The sequence below is a fragment of the Pseudopipra pipra genome, chromosome 5 (assembly GCF_036250125.1).
Source record: "Pseudopipra pipra isolate bDixPip1 chromosome 5, bDixPip1.hap1, whole genome shotgun sequence".
NCBI classification, from domain to species: Eukaryota; Metazoa; Chordata; class Aves; order Passeriformes; family Pipridae; genus Pseudopipra; species Pseudopipra pipra.
The window spans coordinates 1,182,974-1,207,367 of NC_087553.1; the positions used below are offsets into that span (position 1 = coordinate 1,182,974).

Below are 24,394 nucleotides of genomic sequence, written 5' to 3' on the forward strand. Positions count from 1 at the left end.
CTGAATAAAATTGCTAAGCTGTGCTTCAGTTGTGTAGTAAGTGGTGCATGTGGTGTGAAAGACAAGCTGCAGTGTGATAACAGACTATCTGCTCCATGCACAAAGAGTTCTGTATTCTGATCAACTCAACAGCAGGCACTGGTAAATATTGGCCCAAGCTCCTTGGTCATTAGAATTTATTGTGCTGGTTAATCACGCTGAGTTTAGTCACTCTTCCTGTTTCTGAATTTGCTGGTTTACTTTTGGAGACACCGCTGTGGAATTATGGCCCTGTGTCCTATTGGCATGAGTTGCAGGATTACCAGGGAGCCTGATGAGGTATAAGGGCATGAGGGAGAGATTGGGGTGGGTGAGAGTGGAATCAGCTTTTGCTTCTCTCTGGGCTTTGCGGGTCAGTTCCAGAAGTGAGCGTCTCTAATCTGAGTTTTTGGCAGGACTAGAAACAGAACAAATTCTGCCACGGTCCACTGATCACCCCAAATTCATTTGGAGACACTTTGGCTTGTCTTTGCCAGCAGTGAGGTGGCTCCCCTGTGTCTTCCCTCATTCTGTGGCAGAGCTGCCCAGCCACAGAGGGAGCTGGAGATCAGCTGCTGTGGTGCCTGGGCAGGGATGCTGCTGGGATTCTCACTGGGCACACCCAAAGCATTGGCCTCATTTTCAGACATTTTTCCTCCTGTAGGTTACAGACACTGTCAAGACCTTCTTGGGGTTTTTTGCTTCACTTTTTAATTTTGTTCCAGTGTAAGGTCTGTTGGTTGTCAAATGAATTAGTGGAAAAGTCACATTTACTTAGGACATGGCTGTGTGCCTTCTGTTCTGGGCTGCTGTGAGCACAGAGATCCTGCTATTGCAATTCCAGGGGTCTCTTGGAGAGATACTCCTCCCTGTCCCACTGTGTTTTGGGTGATATGGTTTAGAGGTTTAGGGGTTACAGTGGCAGTGCTGGCTGGATGGTTGGACTGGACGATCTTAAAGGTTCTTTTCCAACCCCGATGATTCTGTGATTCTGTGTTGACAGACAGGGGTTAGAAAGAGATGAAACACAAACTTTATTGCTTGTGATTTAACCCAGGTGTCAAACCCAGACCAAATTCCTGATTTAAAATGCTGGGACTCTGAGTTTTATGTTGCTGGCAGCCCTCATGGTTCTGTCACAGTGATGAATACTTCTCAGGTTAAGGCTCAGCTTTTGCCAGCAAATGTTAAACTTTCATTCTAAACAATGAGAAGTTTTTAGCTCACCCGATGGTGGAGAGAAACTCAAAAACTCAATCCATTTACAAGAGCCCTCCTGCAACTATTTTGCTCACATCTTACAGTTTTCAAGCTCATTTCTGTTCTTGTGTGTGTGGGAAGGGGCCTTGGTCTTGAGTTTCTGAATGTTTGGAGCTGCCAGTGTTGCTTTTTATATACCACTGCAAGATTGTAGTCTGAGGTTTTTAGGCATTTGATAGCTTTTAACTCTCAGTGAAATCAAAGAGAGGACAAGCACCTGTAATTACCTGTTAAAATTTGATCTCCATCTTCATACCAACTTGCACCTTCCCAGACTATGTAATGATTTCTTTCAGAGTAGTGTAGGTGGTAAGATGCTTTTGGGGGGAAAGAAAAGTTTCTAAAATCCCTGAAAGAACTTAGAATTGTTGTCTGTTCTACAGACTTCCTTGAAGTGGAAGTTAGTGAGAAGACATAAGCTGAAGCTTTTTATTTTCAAATTGCAGTCACAGCCACAGCAATTTACTGGATCCAGCTTGCTATTTTTGCCTGTGATATTTGGAGAAATAAACTTTTAAGATGTAATTTCCAGAGTAGTCTTTGTAGTATCTGCAATCATTCTGGCTCTGGAAATGCTAGGAAATACTGGAAAGTCAAGCTCAGGCGTTCTTTCTGGTGCCAGTCAGGTAGGAACTGAGTGTCAGAGTTCATCATGCCCCTGCCAAGTTGGTGGTTTTTATTCTGGCAATGGTAACTTGAAACAGTACTGGGGGTGACATTTTTCCATCCTCTCTTTTAACTGATGCTGGCTTCATAAAACCAAACATATTCATGTGAAACTTGAGAGAGACTACCCCATCTCCACCCATGTTAGTGGAGTGGCCCCAGGTTACAAGGGAAGGGCATTGGAACAGGGCAGGCAAAGTGGGAAACTCAACTCAACCTCCCAGAGTTTGTGGCTCAGGGATTTCCTGAGCCAGAGGTGGTCTTTTTGTAATGTGTCTGTAATGGCCCTCAGCAATCCCTTTATTTAAAATTCAAGTAATCATTTGCCTACTTGGACTTGAAATGATTTTGAAGGCATATTTCTGTTGAAGGCCAGGGAGAACTCGGGATGTATTTCTGAGTGCGAATCACCACAGGCAGCGTGTCTGGCTGTGCTCAGAAACACAGCCTGGATCAGCTGCCTTCATTAGACTATTACACTTGAGGGGAGAAAGTGAGAGGAAGAAATTAAACCCCACAGCCAATTAATGGAACAAAAGGGCTGGACTGTGGGTTTACAGCCAGATTTTCCGAAGCTCTCGCTGGAAGATGATGGTTGGATTTTCTAAGCATCTCAGTGCCTAGGACGTGAAGGCTTTCTGAAAATCTGCCTTAGACCCTTAGTGAGGGGTTTCTGAAGCGCTGGTTGATGGTCAGGAGTCATTTCTATTGCTCTTGGGCTCTTCAAAGGAGCCCCAGGCTGGGGTGGTGGGTGGTGGAGGGCAGGGTGGGGGCAAAGCAAGTGGAGGCAAAGTAAATCCTGTGTGTGATTGACCCACACGAGGCACGGGCCTCTCACCGAGTGAGCAGGTTATTGCTGCTGCTTTGCCAGCCCTCATGCTTTTCCCAACCAAAGGCATGCCATTCCTGCCTGGAGACCTGTGCTCTCCTCACAGTGGGGCTTTTCTTGTTATCTGTGGCTAGGAGCTCGGGAGAGCTGGCTGATAGATTACAGCTCACTATCCTCAAAGCACTATTTTTCCACCTCCTACACTTCTGTGCAGCATTCGTGGACTTGCTGAGGCATTTGTGTGGCAGCAGGACCATTTGGAAAGCATCTTGGAGCAGTTTGAGGTGGCAAAAGTGGGCTGGAGACGCAGTGAATGTGACCCCCCAAACAACCCGTGGGGCAGCACAAGGTCGGGCTGCAAATGCACGCACATTAAATGCAGGGGAAACCCTTGCTAAATCATCACTTGACCTACAAATCCCTGGAGCAGCGCTTCCATCCAGCCACCCAGGTGTGGGGCACCTCCTCCTGCCTCTCCCCGTGGCCACGATGGGATGGATGGAGGCGTGGGGAGAGGGTTTGCTGGGTCACCCGAGCGGGGGCTGTGCCTTGTAATTTACTGCTGCCGTACATCAGGAGCAAATTACCATCCCTTGGAGCCGAGGGCAGGCAGAGATTTGCTGCTGCTGCTGAGGAGGCAGAGTTATCCACGGTGCTTGGGGCAAAGATCCAATCTGGCTCTCCATTGTTAGCGCTGGGTTTCCGCACGGGATCGTTAACACGCAAAAAATGTAAACAACGAGCCCGGGGTTTGTGGGGACTCACATTCAAAGTGCAGAGAAATAAAAATTGGTCTCTGAGCAGAAAGAAGGCTCTTCAGCTATGGGCACAATCATATTTTCAAATAGCTACAAATATGAAATTACTCAACTCATTAATTGACTGTGCAGCTTTATGAGGATGAGCATATGGCTACAAAAGTCTTTTTCTCCCTTCTTCTGCTGCACCACCCCCCCAGTGATAATCAGTCTGTGTTTAGACCTGGAAATTCAATGCACCATAAAAACTATTAGAATTCCCTGGCGTTGTGAAGCATAAAAATCTTCGTAGTATCGAGCTCATTATTCCGTTATGTCGATTTAATAAAGATTAGAAATACTCTTGGTCTGGTTCAAAAATTTAAAGTGGGAAATTTCTAAAAGAAAGCTAGAAAAGTTTGTTGTTTGGCACAAATGTCTGTGACAGGACCAACCGATTGGAGTGTTTGTGATAGAAAAGAGGGACAAAATTTCAGATGTATTTTTGTGAAATGTGCCTGTTTTTCAACCAGATCTTTACACAGTAACAGAAAGCAAAGTATGATAACTGTATGCTCTATAATGACATACACAACACATGGATTTCCAAACAAGTATGTGCAAACACATGATTAGCAAAGCAGATTGTTACCCAAATTAATCCAAAAGCAGATTTTTCGCTAAACCACTTACAGGAAACAAGAGCACATTTCACGAAACTTTTCTGTATCGACTGTGCGATTGCACAGGTTGTGCTGTTGTCTTAGCGCTGAGCTGGCTCTGGCTTTGCAGGCGGGGAGAGGGGACGCTATTTTGTGTGCTTGCATCTGCCTTTGGAAGCCTTGTCTGCCAGGGGGTGGTGGGAGCACGGGATTGCTCCCTCCGGGTCAGTGGGAACACAGGGGGAGGATGTGCAGAGCCCTGTGAGTGCCCACACTCTGCCAGAAGGGCACTCTGGGCAGGGCAGAAGGGGCCCTGGGCAGGGCAGCAGGGAACAGCTCGGCTGCATTTTTCTGCGGGCAGAAATTCCCAGGGGATTAGGGAGTGGTGGAGCCCATCCTGAGGCATCCCCCTGCAAAGCCGCCTTGGTCCCAAAGCACAGATGAGCTCCTGTAGCTCCTCGGGGAAGGGGGGAGAAAGGCTGAGGTCTTTGTGCTCGCCTGCTGATGCTCCACTCCAGCTTTCAGCTGGGTGCTCACTTGCTTCCCCCCCTCTTGCAAATACTTCCTCACTCATCCCCGGGAGTCACTTCGATGCCAGTCTTTATACAAGCAAATACTCCTTTGAGTCGTGTGGGGATTAAGGCAGACTTGGCCCCCAGTCCCCTCTCATGCTGAGAGGGGATGAGGGAAAGTTCAATGCTCAGCCTGGTGGTGCCTTTTCTTTCTAATTTCTGACCTTTCAGCAAGAGCTGAACTGTCCATGTACAGTAACTGCTGATATGTGGAGAAGCCCCATTTTTCAGGGGGAGGGGGTTCCAATGTCAAGTCTGTCTCATCAGGGAGCTGAAATGCGTATTTTTGTTCGCCAAAAAAAGTGCTAACAAAAAGCAGGAGGTTGTAGCATGGTCCTTAGAAGGGAGTGATAGCAGTGCTGGCTGTTTTCTCCCCTAGAAACGGGGCGAAAATGATCTGTCTTCAGCTGGTGAACTCCTGAGTGGTCAAAAGGTCAGAAATGAATGTCACCAAAATGTTTCTGGTCGGACTCCCCCTACTCGTGTAATGGCTTTTATGTAAGTAAGCCAGCGAGGTCAAGGGAGTGGGAATTAACCCTGATTGCCCTGGGCTGTCACTTCTGTATCGGGTTCTCCTAAACCCAGATGTTCTGCTCCACTAGCGAGTCAGTGGGTGCTCGTAGAAGAACAGAAGTGTAGGTGCTGTCACAGTGACCTTACTGGGTCTCTGGACACTCACACAGACCCCTCACACCTCTTCACTGACAGGGAGCACCCAGAAAAGCAGGGGAAAGGAGCAGGCCCCTGGAGTTCAAAACCCACACTCTGAGATGACACATGACTTAAAGCTGCATGGACATTCTGCCTAATGAAGGAACCCCATATCTTCTGAAGACTCATAAAAAGTGATAAATACCAATGTTTCTGTCATGAAATGATATCGTAACTGGAGCTAAATCGCCACCTGCAATGAGTAAATTAAATATTGACTATTTCATTGACTGTTAGATTTAATTTGAAGCAATCATGCAGGAGGTATAATGGCACAGAAGATGAGTGACTATTTAATCTTGGCTGTCATCCCTGTTAAGAGTTGAATAATGAGAAAAATATGCACTTGACAGGGTGAGGGAGCTGACTTCATCTTGGGTTTCTCTGTCAGGACTTCCACTTCATAAATTTGTAACAAAGCTGTTGGGAACAGCTGTGGTTGCAGGTTTGCCTCCCTTGTAGCACTGCAGGATTTGGGGACCTCGGTAGTTGTCCTACAGGGGATGCAGCCTGACTGTTTCCAGCAGGAATGTTTGCACAGGGAGTGGAGGGAATCTGAAAGCCTGGGCTCTGCCCCATGCCCTGAGGGAGCTCCCTTTAACCACACTGCCTTCTGCAAGCTTAGTTGGGAAGTTCCAGGGCCTGTTGGTTTGCCCTGGGATAGCTGGGGCTCAGACACACATGTACAGTGTCTTCTCTTGTTCCTTTTCACTTCCCACTTTGCTAACTCCACTGAAACCCTCACCTCCTTAGCATGGAAGCTTTGTTGTCTCTTGGGAAACACTCTCTCGTTTAAAAAGGGAAGAGCCTGGTTCCCATGGAGTTCTGAGCCCTTTCATCTCCCATGAAATCAGTGGCATTTCAGGTGCTCAGCACTATTTAGCATCCAAACAAGTCATGTTCACCACCTTTTCCCAGCTTTTGCTCTCCCAGAACTGCTGGGTTTCTAAGGGACAGCAAAGGGTGTTCTTTACAAAGAACAGGCAGTTGATCTTATCCCATGCTTAAAGCCCAGAGATCAGATAGAATTTAAATATTGTTTTTTCCAATCGAACTTATTTTTTAGAATCTTCTCATCCTTCTCATTTGAGTGGATATTTCTGAAGTGTGGAACACTCGAAGGTTCTTGTTTGCACAGTGCTGACATTTTTTTCCCTTGCATTCTCATTTCTTGGGGAAATAGAGGGTCTCTCAGCAGTGCATTCAAAGTAGCAGCTCTCTGCAGGGGAATGCTACCATTACTATGTATGATAGAGTCTGCTCTGAGATGGTTAAATTGAAAAAGCAGCTGTCATGTACAGGCAAGCATAGAAAGAACTGTCTAAAGGCAAACAGAACTTTCTGGCTCTTAAACTTTGCTGCAGTATTGCTTATTTCATTGTTTTCTCTTGCAAGTAAGATCTTCAGCTCTAGGTGGTCAACTGCTGACCTCTCTTTGCTTGCATCTGTAGCATTCCAGTCTTCAGCTACACGGAAAAGATTGGGATGAATTTAATACAGTAAATGAGGTCCCTGTGCTAAACAACCCATGATCTGGCTCTGAATGTAATTACAGGCAGTCTGTGTTGCTATGTACCATCCAGAGGCTTTTAAGGCTAAGCCATTAGGGCTGTGGGTTTTTTGCTGTGTGCTCACAATCCATGAGAACTGACAGTGAGAATAAAGGGCAGCTGGCTCTTGAGAGGACAGTGACACTGATACTCCTTGGAACCAGCACTGGATCCACCCTGGCAGTGACTTCAGCAGAATCGTGCCTGGCTTAGACAAGGTGAAGGAGCTCAGACTCAGGCCTGGTATCTTCTGGGACAGCCCTCTGTATCCTCTTTGGACTGAAGGTTTTGCTTTAGGTGGTGGAGGAAGTGGCAGGGCAGCGATTGTTCCCCTGTGCTGGGCACTGGTGGTGTTCTTCCTGTGAGCTGCTCCTGGCAAAAGTTTAATAAGAAGGGGGTAAAAATGATAAAAAAGCCACTAGGTAATTTGCTAATTATGTTTGCAAAGGTAGGCATTAGAAATGACAGCTCAGAACTTAGTGATAACTGCAGGAATAAAACAGACAGAAAGCTCACAAGTGTAACAGGCAAATAGTTAATTTATGTGTCCAAGAAAAGATGGATCAGACTCTCCCCCCACCCCCCAAAGCTGGCAGTTCTAGGTGAATCTTCTGCAAGCTGAACTTTTTTTTTTGGAGTTTGACCACAGTGGCAGAGCCTACAGTTCTTTTGAGATGATGATCAAGCTCGTGTAGAGAAAATGGCAACTTGCAAACTGAGTGGCTACAAAACTAATGGGCTAATCATAGCCAGGATAACCTAGAATATGCCTTTTCTAGAGCAGGTAATACCTGTGAAACAATGGAAGGCAATTTGAAAAGCAGCTGTTCTGAGACTTAGTGATGCCTGGGAATGGAAAGATCTCCCATTCCAGCAATTCAGCTGCTGGCTGACTAGAAGCAAAGTGTGCCCCTGCCAGCTCACTGTTTGCAGTGTGAGTAAAGACTGTGCAGGCCCTGGTTTGGAGCAGCAGATTGAACAGGTCCTTGCACGTTGTTACTGCAGGTTGATTTTTGTGGGTTCTTGCTGCACTTTGTGTGTGTGCTGGGGAGCACAGGTCAGCTGAAGAGCTGTGCTCTGACAATTTACTGCCTGGTTCATTTGCTGCCTGGTGACTCCCCATAGGGAAGCAACAGACAGTACAAAATACCTGGTTCATTACTATGGTATCTCTGTATTTTTATCTTTCCCTTTTTTCCCTTATGTCCTTCACAATTTAATCTTGGTGTTTATTATTATACAGCCAAGGCATAATCTCAGCTTTGTAAGTAGATGAGATATTACAGTGTTGTGCTCTACTGTTGAGCCTCTCAACAGTCAGTGGCTTTGTCTGGATAAACATACACACTTTTTTTAAAGTTTCATTTGATCATGTTGCCTCAGTTAAGGCAACTTACTGGTATTAGTTTCATATGTCTTTAATACAGTCCTCAAATCCAGCACTCAGTTTCAGTGTGAGGTAGGACTGGAGGGCTGGAAGCAGACTTACAGTAAATCAGGATGGGCACTGGCCTCCTGAATTTCACTGTTTCCTTATTGAGCTGAAACACCTTTGAACTTAAGAATTTGAGTGTAAATTGAGAAGGAAACAACAGTACTGAGGACTGTGGGGAACGAGTGAAAGATTTACTCATTGACTCAGTAAAGATCTCAGAATTTTGTCTTGCCCAGAAAAGAGCTTCTGCATGGGAAAAGTATCAACAAACACAATTACTCATCAGTGACACTGGTCTTCTCTGGATTACGTTGCTCTAAATTGTTCAGCAATTCCCAGAGGGAAGAACTACTCCATTTGAGAAACATTCCCTCCAGAAAACATTCGGGGGTTTTAATTGCATTAAATGAAATGCACTGTGGCTGGATTATATTTCAAGCCAGCTGATTAATTAATAAATTAGATTGGCTAAGAGGAAATGGAAGTGAATATGAAAAAAGCATTAAAAATGTGAACTTATCATACAATTAGAACACAAAGAAATACGTTTATTGTCTTAATTTGCATGAAGTGAGAATGGTGAGTTTTGACACTATCCTGAAATACATGGATTGTGGTGAAATACATGGCAAGTGACAGCAAACAGTTCAATCCTTGGGTGCAGCTACTTTCAGATGGCCACAGCTGAGAAGCAGGGGAATGTCTGGCAGGATGTGAGAACCTCTGCACACCAATGGCCAGCTCAGGCAAAACTCCAGATCCCTCTCAGCGAGCGAGGACTTAACTTTCTCTTTCCCCTCTGACTGCAGAATAAGGTGTTTACACCTCTGAACACTGGCTTAGAGAACATCTTTCTAAAAACTGTGCTGCTTCTCAGTGCTCCCCACACCTTGTTGTACCACCTCCCATGAGGAGCCCTGAATGTTGTGGGGCTTCAGCAGATAAAAACTTCTAGTTGTTTTCAAGTGGAAAACACATTTCAGGAGTATGTAACCTCAGCTCGGCCTCTTGGCATATAAAGCCCAAAAGTTTTGCTTCAACTAGTGATGAAAATTGGAGGGGTGATCTAAGCCTCACCTTTTCATTGGAAGAGTCAGGGGGAGGTGTTGTATGTACCTTGTAATTCAAGAATTCTGTTGAGGGGAGGGTAATCCTGGGTGAGGACCAGTGAGGGCAATAAAGTGTTTGACTGCTGAAGTTGGGAGTTGCTGGTTTATGCCTGGACTGAAAGAATTCCTGACATGAAGATTTAAATGAAGCTGACAAAAAAAAAGGGGAAAAGGGTTGCATCATCCTCATGTAGAGAATGTTTCAAAGGATTGGTAGCACTTAATCCAGATTTCCAGTCAGAGCTCTGCCCACCAGACCTATAATTAAGACTGTTTTGGCCTGAACTTGAATTGTTATTCTCTGATTGCACGAGCCAGGCAGCCATGAAGTTGCTGTTCTATCTCTGTAACAGTGAGAATGAAATGACAGTGGGAGATCTCGAAAGTGATGATTTTTGAAGCATGGAAGGTATTTCCATACGCGTGAGCTGGGACTGAGCAGACAACACAGCCGAGTCTTGGGGCTCAGATCAAAATCTCACTCATGGTTTGAGAGGTAGTTACTGGAATGGTGAAATGTCAGGAGCATAAAACTCTATAAAATCCTGTGTACTGAGTAGTTCTCATGATCAATGATGCCTCGGGATAGAAATGCAAATAAAGAGGTGCTTGAAGTACAGTTGCTGGTGGATTAGATATCCAGGACCTGCTTCTCAGCTCTGCTGTGCTGGAGTAAGGTGACATGGCACCCAATTAAAATCAGTAGCACTGTGCAGGATGGAGCTGGTGTGTGCAGGGGTGGAGAGCTGGTGCCCTGTGTGCCATAAAACACTGGGGATTTTAAATCCTGTACCCATAAAGTGCCTCTTTTGTTGCCATTGACTTCAGTAGGGAATGAGAGTGCTTGGGATACTATGGCAAGAGGCCTGATCTGTGCCTGTGCACAGGCCTGGCTTAGGCTTTAGGGCCTGATCCTTCTGTCCCTGTCTGCATTCCCAGAACCATCAGTGCAACATCTATTGTGTGAAAGGGCTGCAGGATCAGCCCCATCTCCTTCATTCTCCAGCTGCTAATTTTTAAAATATGCTGGAGGAAAAATAATGTGTCTAATTAATTATGCTTTTTTCCCTCGCAGCTCTTTAAATGTAAGGTCAGATTTCTAATGATGAGCATTTCCATTGAGAATTACTCATGAAAAACCCCAACCAAACGGGTTTCCTCCACTACAAGACGTTCCTCTTAGATGAAACATTAGAAACAATTAAAACATTTAAAAAGTTAATAAAGAGCACTCTGAAGTGGGAGAAGGAAAGCCATGCTCATCTGCTGAAGTGCTCAGAAAGAATTGCTCTTACAGTATCTTCCAGTAAGCGTTTTAATATTAATGTAATTAAGAGCGGAATTTTGCACCAGTTCATTCTTGGAAGGTTCTTCACTGAGATTTTGTGTCTTTTACTTCACTTTGTGCATTTTATCCTTCTTCTACCTAGAGGATGGATTATCAAGCTGGACAGCTCCAGAAGGAATGGAGCAAAGGGGAAGGGAAAAAAGCCAGAGTGCAGGTTGTGCTGGTGCTGCAGCAGAGCTCAGTGGCAGGTGATTTGCTGCCTGGCCATTTCTCCACCAGAAATATGCAACTCTCCACTGTCCAGGGGATGCCTTCTTGCCCCCCTCATCGTCCTTGTGGCTGCACATGCCTATGTGTAAGCGTGTAGGGGGTTTTTCCCCTCTTTCCACTCTCTCCTTAAGGATAACTGGAGGATGAGTCAGAGGAACGAACAGCTGGCAGGTTCTACAAATGGTTTTAGGGAGGGGTCACCGAGGGGGATGTGGATGTATGTCCTTGCTCACAAAATGGCAGCCTGCAAAGAGATTTACCAAACACATCCTGGCAGATGGACTTGTGCTCCCAATTACCAAGGACAGATGCAACTCTCCACAGCACATCCACGAGCGCTCGTCGTGCCTGCGCTGCACTCAGATCAAACAGAAAAGCCCCTTAAATGCCTGCAGCCTCCTCCTCTCGTGCAGATGGAGCTCTGAATTTCATCTATGTTGCATGGAACTTCTTACAAGACAAGTGTGTCTAATGGGGCAAAATGCCAGCCCTCCAGCATCTGGGAGTTTTAACTGGATCCTTTAAAAATTCATTTGGAACACGGCTTTCCATCTGATTCAGAAGAGCTTATTTTGGAATACCAGAATACTACACACTGAAACTCTTACTGAACTTTAATTGTGAGACATGTTAGAGGCAGTCAAGGACTGTCTGTAGAGTAATTCCACGGCCCTGGGTCTAAATGTGGTGCCAGGGGGGTGATTTATGGCTCGAGCAGGTGAGGCTTTGGGCTCTAGGCAAGCTGAGTGTGTGTTGCCTGTGCAGTCACACCAAACTTATTTATGTATCCATCAGCTTTCTCTTGTATTTGAACACTCAGCAAGAGCAGCCCTACCTGTTTGCAGCTAATCACATCTTACACTTACACTTAAACTGTAGCAGGCAGCACCTTATGATGTGAAAATACTGGTTTGTTCCCTTATTGCTAATGCTGGCACCTGTGTTTCAGGCTGCTGTGCACTTAGGAGCCATTTGTTATTGTTTTCTTTTTTTTTTTCCATTCAAAGTTGACATTTTTCTGCTCATTCAGTAGCTGTCAGGAAACTTGCAGTTACAGCCAAGGGAGCCCATGGCTGTGCCAGCCTACCTGGGAAGCTCAAAGCTGAGTTGGTTTTGAGGAATTTCTCATTTGCAGTCTCAAGGAGGGTGTTTGTTTTGCAAGGGGCAATATCTCCCTTTAATCCTCTGTTTGGAAAGCCTTGGAGTAAGACTGAACTTTGGAGAAAGCGAGTTTTTGAGTTGAAGCAAATTACATGTTCCATGTACTGAATGCTGTGCAAAGAAATGGAAGCTTAGTGTAATTCTCAAATAAGTCAAAGTCTTCATGGCAATCCTGTAGATGTTTCTGTGACTTTGGTGTTTCAGGTGTGGATTGCAGGCTGGTCTGCCAGGGAGCAAGACTGAAGCAGCATAAATCAACTACATCATGTTTTTCTGCATTTTTTGGTAGGAATCTTTTTAATCCCTTCAGCTGCCCTTCCTGGGACAAGGTGTTCATAAAGAAATGAGCATTTCTCTGAGTTCTCTTAAAAGTTCTTCCTTTGCCTTTCACATCCCCTCGCCTCTTCCTTGTTCTTGGTGCTATCATGCCTGTGTTGCACCTCAGGCTGTGAGAAAACAATAGTTGTAAAACCAGCAGCAGTGTTTGGTTGTTAAATACATGTCACTGGAATGCTGTGCCTGCCTGGAGACAGTGTAGGCCACCACACGAGAATGTGATGACAGAATGAAACGTGATCTCCTCGGCGTGACAGGACAGAGTGTGTGTGTCAGGTGCTGCTGAATTTGTGGTCATACATCAAAATCCAGGTGGTCACCAGTTTCTGTCTACTAGGACAAAGAGGGGAAAGCCAGAAGAATAAATAATCATGGTACTTACCACTGATATTAAAGCTCTTTTCATCTTCAAAGGGCTTTGTAAACGCGAAGTAATTAATCGGGTCCTTGAAAGGCAGCGAGACAGCCAAGGATGGTTAAGAATTTGAGACACATGCCAGCCACAAGGTCTGCAGCTCCTGGGACCGGAGCTGGGAGGTGGAGGATGGAGGGGGACAGCCCTGGGACCCGTCTTGCTCTGGAAGGAGCCTTGTGAAAGATGCAGTGTGTGTGAAGGGAAGGGGAGAGGACAGGGAATGTCGTGACTGACGGGAATAGCTGTTCGTCTCCAAGACCCTCCCAGAGCTCGTCAGAAAATCCTTGCGTTTTCTAAATGTGGTGATCAAAGAAGTACCTGCCAGAGATGTGAGAACCCTGAGCAAGGAACAAGACCTGCTTCCATCTAGGAGCCCAAAAGACATTTAGTGTGCCACTGTACAGAGGAGCCTTGCCTGCCTCGCTCCCCAGGACACAGAGCCACGCTCTAATCTCTCCCTGAAAAGACCCATCTGTCCAGGCTATTCAAGTGACATTTGCACTTCAATGCCCTGTGAGCATCCCTGTTCAGCGGCTTCCTGGATATTATGGAGAAAGAGGGACAGAATCAGTTTTTCTGCACTCACTCCCAACTCTCTGGTGTGAAATCATTTTGAGGCGGGGGGACTGTGAGCAGCATCTCACAGGAATGTGCTGTTCCTCCTAGATGACATCGTGATTATATCCCATGACATCATGATTATATCCCATGACATCACGATTATATCCCAGGGACCAAGAGAGAATACGGGGAGTTCTAACCCGGCTGTTTTCGGATATCCTCCCCATCAAAAGGCGTTTGATCTCTCTTCAAGCTCAGGTCACTGTTACTGAGGGGACTGCCCTCGTGTCAGGAAACTTGAGTTCTGCCCTTTGCCTTGCAATTAGCGCTGGAAGTGTGTGAATATTCAGTTTATGCACATCTTCAACCACTACTCAGATGCCTTTGTCGGGTTGTAGATGATGAGGACGGAAGGGGAATCACCTCAATCTTTCATCACCACAGCATTAAACAATCTCTAGGTTTTATATTTAAAATAAAGGACTGGTTTCTTACCATGCCTGTTGAAATAAATAAGCATTAAATTCTTTAGGTTATCCAAAACGTAAAATTCAGGGAAAACATAAACGTTACAAATGGAAAGTAAAGTTGTGGGGTTTTTTTTTTCTTCTCTTGTAATATAAGTAAAAATTAGCAATAATCACAATCGCCCCCGAGATGTTTAAATATATTTACATTTTAACCTTTTCACACTGTGGCTGCAATGTAAAAACGTGTGACATTTCATCACTAATGGCATATCAGCTGCCCTGAGGAAAACCATCATGAAAACAAAACACTGTTTATTAGCTTTATTCTGGCCCAGTGTGCTGTTCATTAACAAATGAAAACTTTATTCAAACTAATTCCTTCTTTAGTTCCTGGGAGCAGTAATGGTGACAATTAATGTGGCATTTTGCAGTTTGCACTTGTCTCTGTAGCCTGGCCTACACAGAAATAGTAGTGGTTGAAATAAATTGGTTTCTAAATCAACTTAATAAAAGCACTGTAACCCCCCTGTGTGGACATTCTTAAAACTGAATTAAGCTAACATGATATTAGCCATTCTGAAACCAATTTATGTGCCCTCGCTTGGAAGCTGCTCCAATTTAGGTAAATTGATTTAGAAACCGATTTAGTTAAACCAGTGTAATTTCTGTGCGTGTAGACCAGACTTATATTGACCATAAATTACTGCAATATCAGCTAATCTAATCACAGAGCATTATCAAATGTTCATGCTCGTGAGAATAAACCAGAATCAGAGGCAAGAATTATAGGTGAGAAGTTTCTCTGAGATGCTTGGTCAAAAGACAGTAAACAGGGCACATAAATTGGTGGATCAGTGGAGTTACACTGATTTATTTAAGTTGAGGACCAAGCAAAGTGCCCTGAAAAGTGTCTAAGTAACCTTAAATGCTGATAATGTGATTTTGCTCTCTGCTAGTGTTGCCTGACTTTACACAGATCAAATCTTACACCCTTGGTTTGTCCTGGCTGCAGATGTGTCTGCCCCATCTGAGGACACAAAGAACAAGAGATCTGTGTTTCTTGTGCTTGATTTTGGAGGTGTTCATGCCAAAATATCCTGAAGGGGTCAGGATAGTGAGTCCTTGGGTGTTCAGAAATCCAGCGTTCAAATAAAATCTCATTATCCCACCAGTCTGGCAGCAACGTTTTACATCATCAGCCAGGGAGGAGCAGGGTTAGACATCTATTGCTGGGTAGCCATCACTCAAAAGTAGAAATTATACAGTGGGATATGAAAGCCACCTTTCCAAATCCTAATGTGATAGGAAGATGAATACCTTGCCAGACACTGCATGGCATTCCCTCTGTTGTTTCTAGATTAAGGCAGGTATCGACCCATATTTCCTTTGATAGGATAAAATCTGAGCCTACATGCCAGTAATCTGAAATAAGGAGCCAGTAATACCTTCCTCAGGAAAATGATGCAGGTAGTGCAATGGAAGTAGGCACTTAGTTCTGCCCCTTAGGAAAACAATTTACAAATACCTGTGGTTTTTACTGGTTTCATCAGGGAGGCTGTGTTTGGTTTTAGCACAGATGGCCCTGGCTGCAATAGTATGATCAACATTTGTGAGTCCAGTGCAAATAGGTCTTGCCTAGAGTGTCAAGAGCACGACTCCCAGTTTCTTATGGCACAACTAACAGTCAAATGCTGCTCCTCTTTACATTGGAAACGACCCCCAAAAGAGGCTCTGAGACTTTCCTGCAACACTCTGCTCTTTGGCAGGAGAACTTACAGATAGGAGATCCCCTTGTGAGTTTGCCCTCAAAGGAAGCTCATTATCACTTTAAAAAACATAATATTTCTTTCCTGAAAAGGGTGGACAATTAATACATTTCTTATCTTTCAGATCTTGCAGTCGTTTACTTTTCTGTCTTAAATGGAACAGAGTTCTTTTTTCTTTTTTTTTTTCTCTATCGGGAAGAAAGTATTTTTAAGGAAGAACTAATTTAGCATAAAATGTATTTATTGTCAGGGCTTAATAGAATGAGTAAATCATCATCTAATACAATAATATCTCAGGCTAGTTAGAAAAATTGTCAGAACATGAAGTAAGCATTGATATAGCAAAATCCCAGCAGAGCACATCTAACATGAAAAGCTGACTAATAAAATTCCTAGTTTGGCTAATAATTTTTCAAAGCATTAATACTGCAGCTAGTGTGTGGAGTCTTCCACCTTTAGCACTATGAATTATTGGAACTCTGAAAACACACTGTAAATAAGTTATAAATGTGAATGTGTTCACAAGGATCTTTATGTTTCCTTTCATTACAATGAAAAATTCCACATAATTAAGAACCTGACTTCTAGTACCAGGGAGGAATAATGGTTAAAGGTGGAAATGAAAAACGATGCTGAGTGTGTAAACATGGAAACATGCTTTGAGATAAATCTTACTTCCAAATCTCCCCCTGTCAGCCACCATCTGAATTCATATTGCATGGGGAGGGCATACAGAATACTGCAGCTATACTTTTTGGGCAGCAAGGAGCAGGTAGGAAAACCAGCTTTAAAATTATACAAGACGTTTTACTTTTTTAAAACGGCTGTGCAGGTGTTATTTCAGCTGTAATTTTGAACATCTACGGTAAAAGATCCTCCAGCGGTGTTGCTTTGCCATTAAAGGCTAAAAGTAGATTCACATGATGTTATTTTGGTTGAAAAAACCCCTCCTTTTCCAGGCTCGTTTGTCTTCCCGGTGGTGTTAATGGGAGCTGCGTTGTTTTGCATGTGAATGAGAACGGGACTGTTGTGATTCACACACCTCTGAAACTGGAGTCCAAAGTCAGCTCTCATTTGGCATAACAGTAGAAAAATCAGCTTTCACTCATTAGTCTTCATGTTTTAAGGCAGGGAAAGCACAGATGTTTGAAGATCCTTCCTGGACATCTGAAAAGTGTCTGGAAAAGAGACTGGAGTGAATTTCAGTTTATTTCTTCCGATTCTTCGCCTCAGTTAAGATGCTCTGGCAGTAACTACCCCCCCTGAGATTTACTGGAATCATATAGTCACAGAATACCCTGAGCTGGAAGGGACACACAAGGGTCATCCAGTCCTGCCCAGGACACCCCAACAATCCCACCCTGTCCCTGAGAGGATCATCCAAACCCTCCTGGAGCTCTGGCAGCCTTGGGGCTGTGCCCACTGCCCTGGGGAGCCTGGGCAGTGCCAACCACCCTCTGGGGGAAGAACCTTTCCCTGAGATCCAACCTGAGCCTGCCCTGACACAGCTCCAGCCATTCCCTGGGTGCTGTCACTTAACTTGAAGAGTTTGGTAATTCCCAGATCAGAGTGCCTGGGTGAAACAGTCTTGCAAAGTGTCCCGAGTTCAGCGATGTTTTTCATGGATGTTGGCTTTCCAGATCCATTTTCTATAGGGTTTTTCTTATAAACTGACTTCTTAGCAGAGTCTTGGCTCAGTTCCTGCCCCTGAAACCAGCTTTTTCTGTGAAGTGAGAAAAGACATGTATGGCTACACAGTGCCAAGTGCCCTTAGTTCTGACTGACCCCAGGAGCTATTCAGGACATGTTTTGGACTGTCTGGGAAATACACCTCAGCCTATGGATTGCCTCTGTTGATAATCCTAAACCCGTGTCCTCTACAGAAGTAATAATCACAGTCATATCAGGGTATTTTGTAAAGGATGGGGTGTGATGTAATTGCTCAGTGTTTGAGAAATTCTGTGGATTTCCAGGAAGGAATGGGCTCCATTAGGACTCAGTTTATTACTGGTGCTTTATTGTGACTCCCGTGGAAAAGGATATAACTGCATCAATGGTTTTCAGCATGACCTGAGGGGTCTGGGAGAGGTAACAGAGAGCTCAGAAGGTCTGAGAAAGCCAGTCATGTTATTGCTACGCTCGGATTTGTTGTCCTGATATTCACACATGCGTGGGAAAATTTGGGGAGTGCACAAACAGGAGCAGCTCCGTTGCTTTGAATTAAGGTTTTTAAGAGCATGTAGTGGCATTACCAGCATTTTTAGTTAAAACTGGCCACTTTGAAAAGATGTTTCCTTTATACAAAGGGGTCCTTTATTCCCCTCCGTCCCTGCTCAAAGAGGGAGTGTTTTAAAGAGTGTGTTTTGAAGAGAGTTTTAAAGGAGTGTTACATTGCACTTCAAGCCTCTTCTCATTAACAAAGCAAAGTCCCTCGAATTTCTCCCGAAACTGCCACTCTTGTGTGAGTTTCCAGAGCTCCCTGAGAGCCAAGTCGTTCAATCTTCAGGGAGATTTCTTTAGGATGAGAGGGAGGAATTCTCTGAGCCAATCTAAGGGGCACCTGGGTAAGCAATAGAGTTTGCAACAGACTTTACTACACAGAGCCCTGCTGCTTTACTGCCGTCCTTATTGCCTCCAGTCATGTCCCACTGGGTTTCTCCTCTGCACAGGCAGAACAAAGAGTGATGTGAAGTGGGAAAGGAGGGAAGGAAGAGGAATATATCAGGGGGAGACAATACAGTGTAAGGGTTGAACAGTGGTGTCTGTGTGACTCCGAAATAACGATTGTTCGGAAAAAAACCCCAAAATCCACCTAGCATAATAGGCAATCAAAGTGCTGGTGAAAATCAAGCTCATTTGGGAGATGATTTGTTACTGTTATTTGTGAAGAATGACTCAAAACTGCTGGGTACTTTTTTTCTTTGTGCTGCTTTTGTTTGCATGAGCTGGAATATGTTATATTGTACATCTGTGATAATGTTAGATCTCACAGGCAGAGGAAAGAAATGAGATATGGGACAGGAGGGACACCAGTAGATTTTATTATTATTATTGGTTAGAAAATAAGAAAGATGGAAGTTGAACATATTCCCTATTTTTATCAAGAATTTTGGAGTGTAAATTTTCTCCCTTTGTTATTCCCTTACAGATGGGAATAGTAAAGTGGTTTAGACCTTGAAAGCATGTGTAAGTAATCTTAAAGTAAAAATCACTACAGGATATTGCTTTTAAAAAACAAGACTAGTAAAACTGAGAAATCCAAGGTCAACACAAAGAATACCTAAAGCTTTATTTAGTTACAGAGATGCATAACTAAAGCATCTAAAACAACCTCACCTTATCCCTCCCGTGGTCTCACTCAGTAATTGTGTATGACAGGGTGCATAAGGATAAATGAAATAACACGGGCTCTGATGCTTAACCCCAGTTTTTCCTTCTTCTCTGACATCACCAGTTTTATAGTCTTTGTGGACTGAGCTTTCTGTGTTGCAAGAGGAGTGGTTCCTAAAGTTGGTTAGTCCAGGATGAAGCCCCATGACTTGTGTAAAGCTGCTTCAGTGATGGACTGTGCAGCTCCAATAGTGGTGATTCCTTCAGCCACTGCCATGGGGTCAGGAAAGGGGAGTGGGTATGTTTTGGTCCAGTGTTCCCTGTCCCCAGAGGTGACTGGTTCACCCTGTGTGCTGAAGGTGGAGGGTGGAAGTGGTCACATTGTTCTCTCCCTGTTCAAGGAGGCTTGTTATGAAAAGATCAGGCATTTCTCTCTCGTTATCATGGAGGATTTGGCCAGTTCCTTTCCACAAGCTCTCTTCCCCTTTGAAGGAGGATCTCATTGTTCTGTGCCCTCTCAAAGCTGGCTTTGATCAGTGCTGTGTACAGTGAGGTTCATGAGCAGCTCTTGTTCCTGCTACTCACTGCAGCGTCCTGCCCTTCATAATTTTGGCACTCCAAATCCACAGCCCAGCATCGACAAATTAAAACTTTTTTGCTCTTGGCAGGCTGTACTTTACGCATGTGAACTATAATTTTCTGCTGCTCCTCTTCCCCACTGTAGAGGTTTTTAGCTTTGTAGACTTAAAAACTGGTCATGGTGTGCCTTATTTCAGAGGGATGTGGAGATGTGATGAAAGGAGCTTGCCAAGGCAGAAAGAAGCAAAGTTACCTGGCCTGTTTGTTTTAGAAAGAAAATTAACAATTCACTAAGACAAATTCAGCCATGGATTAAGTGTGTAACAACATTAATATCGTCCCTGCAGTTGGACTCTATTGATTTGTACCACAATTATATTGCCTTTCCCTTACTGTGTTTTCATACCGTAAGGCTTTATTGTCACAAATTCCAGAAGTACTTTGTGCTTTCTGTTCTGTGTCTCTTCACTGTCTGGCAGGTTTGGGAGTATCAAAAGGGTGGAGTGTGTGTCTCCTGGGTGCTCCACAGACCACTCCAAAGGCTGGCAAAGAGCAGGGAGCTCAAGGACAGGGAGCGTGTTGTGTTTATTTTAGTGGCACTCTAGTGCCTGTGTTAATCCAGATTTGTCAGTGAGCTCCACCTTTGTTTCCTTCCCTGTTTGCTCCAGCTCTGGTTCTCTGTGGTGGGATCAGGAAATCTCAGTATTTTCAGATGTCTGCCTATGTTAAGCCTGCATTAGTTTTCAGGTGTCCCCCATTACTAGAAAGCCCTCCATTTAAAATTAAAATGTACTATCATCCTACTGTTATCCTCCTGTTTCATTATTCTAGTTTATTAACATCTGAAGGCCTGAGAAGAATGCAGTGAGACAATAGAGGGCCTTGTAATGTGATGACTCGGATGCAGACACAGCAGGCAGGGCTTCAGGAGATTAGAAATGGTAATACTTGTAATTAGAAACTCTGCAGCCCAGAAATGTTAGTTAGGAACTCACAAGCAGAATTTAAGTACTCAGATTAATCTATATGGTGTGAAAATAATTATGCCAAGCCAAGTGTTTCCCCACCAGGCTGTCTGGGATCAGTCCCTTGGATGGTTCTTCATTTTGGGTTCCAGTGTTGGGGACACAGAGCACGAGGCACCAGTGAGTGGGGTGTGAGGTGTGCCACTAAATCCAGTGTGCAACTGCTCTCTCCCACAACTGTGAGGGACACAGAACTTCCCACTTCTGGGTTTATGGAGGTGCATTTCCTCAGTCAGCCCATCCCTGTGACCTGTGCTCAAAATGCTGCAGCATTGAAAAGCACTGGGCTAAGCAAAGTTGTACAAATGAATACCCTTTTTTTTTTTCCCAGTGGATTGGGAAGTGCCATTACCATTGGATAAGTATGTCTTAATTTTCTTTGGTGCTCAGTGCATGTATTTCCTACCCGTGTCTCCAGGAGAGTTGTGGGCATTGAACACCTTGTCCATGATTTTCCTCTTAGGGAATTTGTCATTGTGTAAAGCAGTAAACATCGATTTTCTAAGGATCACAGAAACATTCACCTTTTAACTAGCACTAGAAATACGCGGGTTTTGGCAAAATAATAAATACATTCAATTTTTCTCCCCTGGTTCACCTCTCTCTCTGCTCTTGAGTGTTGCTCAGCAAGTCAGAGATCCCCATGCCTGGCTAGGGCTTCTTCTCTGCTGGTTTTTACCTTCACCTGGATCTGCAGTTTCTCTGGCTTTGGCAGCATGACCTTGCTCCTCGATATGCTTATGTTACATGTGCTTCTCAGGCCAGCTTTCTGTGCTCCACCTTCTACCCTGGCTCTCTTTCCTTCCAGGGACACTGTGGGATGGGGATATCAGCTGAGGTGAAAACCGTGGTGGGTTTATTTTTATGAGCATTAAAAAGCGTTGATTTTTAAATGTGAGTGTAGAATCAATCTTCCAGTGGCTGGGTTAAACAAACACCTGTTGGGAATGTCTGGATATCCTGGGACACATCTGAGCCTGTCTCAGAGCAGGGACGTGGAGACGAGACGGCTGCCCAAGGTCCCAGGGACCCAACATTGTCATGTTTCTGGTTTTTTATTTGCATAAAGAATGTACCTTGAGCTGAAAGCTGTACTGGAACACATCCAAAACACTGGGTTGTATCCTTGTTTCGCTTCTCTTGTGGATCATTATATTTTTAATACTGTAATTGATGTAATTAGAAATATCGATTCCGTTACAAATGAAGCAATTTAACTGTAAATGTGCCAAGAGGCCAAAAAGTAATCAATCTGCTGCTGCCTTGCATGCATGAATGAATCTTGATCCAGAGTCAGCAGCGTGGGCTTTTTTTCAATTCTTTGGTTTGGATCAGTTGCCACTCATTTGGTGTTGTCTCCACCTCCTGTGCTTTTTTGACTGCTTGTGGTCAAAGGGATGCTAAAAGGTATGAAATGAATGTGTTAAAATAATCTCTGATAGTATAATTAGAGGAACACTTACAATGTGAAACAATTTCCAGTTTTAGTGCAGGATTCTCCAGTGGGAGATCAGATTGTGGGATTTAAGTGTGAGTGTGATCTGGGTCCTGGAGCACAGAGCAGTGACATTCTGCAGGAGAAGGGAAAATTAGGAGTTACATTACCTTTTCTCTAAATAAGGCAGAAAAGTGAAGTCTTTCTATTGCATCATTTGCAAAGCACACTGTCTGACTGGATGCCCGTTTCTGAACCAGCAGACGTGAAAAATGCACAAAGGAAATCTCGTTGGTCTCCAGAGTGGAAGGAACAGATTCGAGCCGACAGTTCAAAAAAAAAACAAACCCACAAGGAATCTTTTAATCAACATATCACTTACTGAATTCTCTGTGTGTATCCCTAGCACAGCAGTGTGATTTTTTTTTTTTTTTTTTCCTCACAAAGCTTTGGGAAAGTTCCTGGATGACATGTCTATGTAGTGCTTGAAAAGAATGGAAGAAACAGCCAGTGCTGCTCCAGGTCTCCCTGGAGAAAATGCCCAATCAATTCCTTCTGGCGGAGGGAAAACCGTGGTGGTTCTCACAGGAGAACTGACACTGTAAAAGGGATCTTTAACTATATTTAGCATGGTAAGGTTTGGGTTTTTTTCTTGGTTAACTGAAAGTCTGAAGCTGATTTTCAGCTTACTACACGTTTTCAGGGAAACGTGCTGTTCTTTCTAAAACCTTTTCCTCCATGAGTCTTCTCTAAGACCTTTTCCTCCAGGAGTCTCAGTGCTTTACTCCACAGTTGCAAACTTTGTACTTCTAGAAGAACAAACTAGGGCAAAAAAAATTGTATTTGAAGACCAAGTTTTTGGTTTCTTTCAGTTCCCTTTCATATGAATGCTGTTTAAGGTGCTTGAGTAAGAAACTGATATCAGAAAATCAGCCAAAGTGGGAAGACACTGAGGAGCTGGTGCACTTATTACCTGATTTCTGAAATGATACTTAACATGTCAGGCTCCATTGTATTTGCTTCTAATAGAATAGAATAAAAAGTACTTAAAATAATAAAAAAGCAATCCCTGTCATAGTACACATCAGTTAAGTGGTTCATTTTAGCATATACATGCATGTATATACATAAGTATATCTGAATTTGTGTGTTCTCTTATCTGTGTGTGTGAATGTGTCTCCTTGATTTCATTAGTGATGTCTTAGAGCGTCTCAACTTGCTTCCACTTGCATAGGTTAGGGTGTAAATTTAAATTGCCACAGCTGACTGGAGTGGTCACAAGTGTGGACAAGCCTTCTGCTTCCAGGAGAGATGTTCTGAGAAAGGTAACACAGACTTTTTCACCCTTTTCCCTGGATTTCTGTTCCCACCCTTTCTGAGAGTCCCTCTGCCTCACAGGGGTATCCTGAGGTGTGTTTTAGAAGCAGAGTAAGGCCAGTGTGCTGCATGTGGCTCCGTAAGATGAGCACAGCAGACTCTGCCAACTTGTCACTCCTTGGCATGGCTGTTGCTGATTCCATTCCCTAAAAACACGGGACACTGAGAGGATTTCACTGCCAGCCAACCTCAGAGGGATTAGAGCCATTTCCTGTTTCACCTGTTTTAGTAGGAGTCCAAATCCAATAAAAACTTACCTGTTAATTTTCAGTGGAGTAAAGGCTGCCCCTGCAGTGCCAGGATTTTCACCACCCCGGTGCAGAATAGCAGAGCTCTCTCTGATGGCCTGGGAATGATCCTCTGTGGGAGGAGGAGAAAAGCAAGTAGCTGGTGAAGGCTCCCACCTGATTGCAATTACTGATGGAATTCTGGCTGCAGCAGGAGCAGAGCAGGATCCTGCAGCAGGGTAGAAGACATAGCCAGTGCTTTAGTTGATTACAACCTCCCAGTCCAGCAAAAGTCAAACATTTTGGTCTTCCCTGAGCTTGATTTAATTTGTTTAAATGTCGTGCACAGAAGTGGAGGGGCCTGTTGGCTTCTTGACAATCTTGTTGGCATTTGATCGAAGCAGAACATTGCTTGCATTCACCAATAAAAAAAAAAAAAGAGGAAAACTGGAGTATTCAAGGGTAGATCTGGAGCAGGAAATGTTCCTGTTTACTGTGCAGCTACAGAATTCTCTCCCCACCTCCACTGTGTTTGGATGAGGAACATATCTGCCCCCCTCCAGCTGCACAGCCCTGAAAGGACATGCAGTTTATTTCTGCTCAGG

At 44.2% G+C, this 24,394-nt stretch overlaps 1 protein-coding gene and 1 long non-coding RNA gene across 3 annotated transcripts in view; one reads left to right on the forward strand and one right to left on the reverse strand.

Moving 5' to 3' along the window:
• PHF21B (PHD finger protein 21B) overlaps positions 1-24,394 on the forward strand; it is a 146,765-nt gene that overhangs the window by 40,139 nt on the left and 82,232 nt on the right. The window lies entirely within an intron of this gene.
• Positions 14,346-24,315, reverse strand: LOC135413940 (uncharacterized). The gene is made up of 3 exons (XR_010430510.1): positions 23,820-24,315; positions 22,214-22,321; positions 14,346-16,994 (listed from the first exon to the last, which is right to left on the reverse strand). It is a non-coding gene; the product is annotated as an uncharacterized LOC135413940 (long non-coding RNA).